Raw genomic sequence first — 928 nt, 5'->3', positions numbered from 1 at the left:
GAAGTGATGTAACTCTGCAGGAGCCTGTCAGACTGGCAAGGGTTGCAACAGAGGAGCTGCTTCGCCCAGCGCTGATTCAGTCAGCACCTCCCTAGCCCTCTGGAGTCCAGGCCTCCAACTCTCTGTCCCTGAGAAACAGACTCCGTTGCTCAGGTGTCATTCGGCACTGGGAGGGAGTCTGGACCACAGACGTTCCGATTTGACAAGTTTGCACACCTCTCTGATGGGTCTCTGGAACTGTCCGCAGAGCCCTGGGTAGCGCTGGCCTGAGCTCAGTGCTGACAGCACTTTCTCAAATCAGCGCTGTCTGGTAATAGCCACATTGTCCACGGTGCAAAGGACCGAGCTTCGTGTGAAGGGAACTTTTACATTAAGTCAACCTAATTTTAAATGTAAACAACTTGACGTGCCTAGTGGCTGTTGGGATGGACAGCCCAGGCCCAATCAACAGGAAACTGCTAGTTCATTGCTCTCCGGCCAGCCAGGCTCATTCCTCCGCCCACCCAGCACCTGCTCCGGAGAGGCTCTATTTGGATCTACAGACAAAGCTACACCCCGCTTCCCGGGGAGAAATGTCTTTGCAAGGAAACCTCTGCACTGGGGGACCTGCAGGTGGGAAGTGGCCTTTGTTATTGCAGAACCAGCAAAACAGGATTGAAGAGGATTAGCACGAGGCTAGAAATTCTATCCAATGGAAACAATGAAGGAGGAGGGAGGGTCTTTTACGCTGCTGAGTGCTTTCCTTGTATTTGCTGCGGAGCCTAGAGACAGGGAGGCAAAGACGATGAGGCTGAACCTCAGACTCCTCCAAACCCAACACTACCCGCCCCCATCCCATCCCATCCCATCCCATCCCATCCCATCCCATCCCATCCCATCATCCCATCCTGTCTCAGCTGAGCTGCTAGGTGTAAACGTCCCAAGTGGC

At 54.0% G+C, this 928-nt stretch overlaps 1 protein-coding gene across 1 annotated transcript in view; it reads right to left on the bottom strand.

The window, feature by feature from the left end:
- Positions 1–34, bottom strand: part of Tmem154 (transmembrane protein 154) — a 38384-nt gene extending 38350 nt beyond the window's left edge. The window contains exon 1 of the mRNA NM_177260.2: positions 1–34. This exon is cut by the window's left edge and continues 190 nt beyond it. The gene's annotated coding sequence lies outside the window, so the exon portion shown is untranslated.
- Positions 35–928: the final 894 nt, after the last annotated feature.

This window comes from Mus musculus, chromosome 3 (assembly GCF_000001635.26).
Source record: "Mus musculus strain C57BL/6J chromosome 3, GRCm38.p6 C57BL/6J".
NCBI classification, from domain to species: domain Eukaryota; kingdom Metazoa; phylum Chordata; class Mammalia; order Rodentia; family Muridae; genus Mus; species Mus musculus.
Note: the sequence above shows the minus strand (reverse complement) of the source record. Positions and strands in the feature narration are given on the sequence as shown.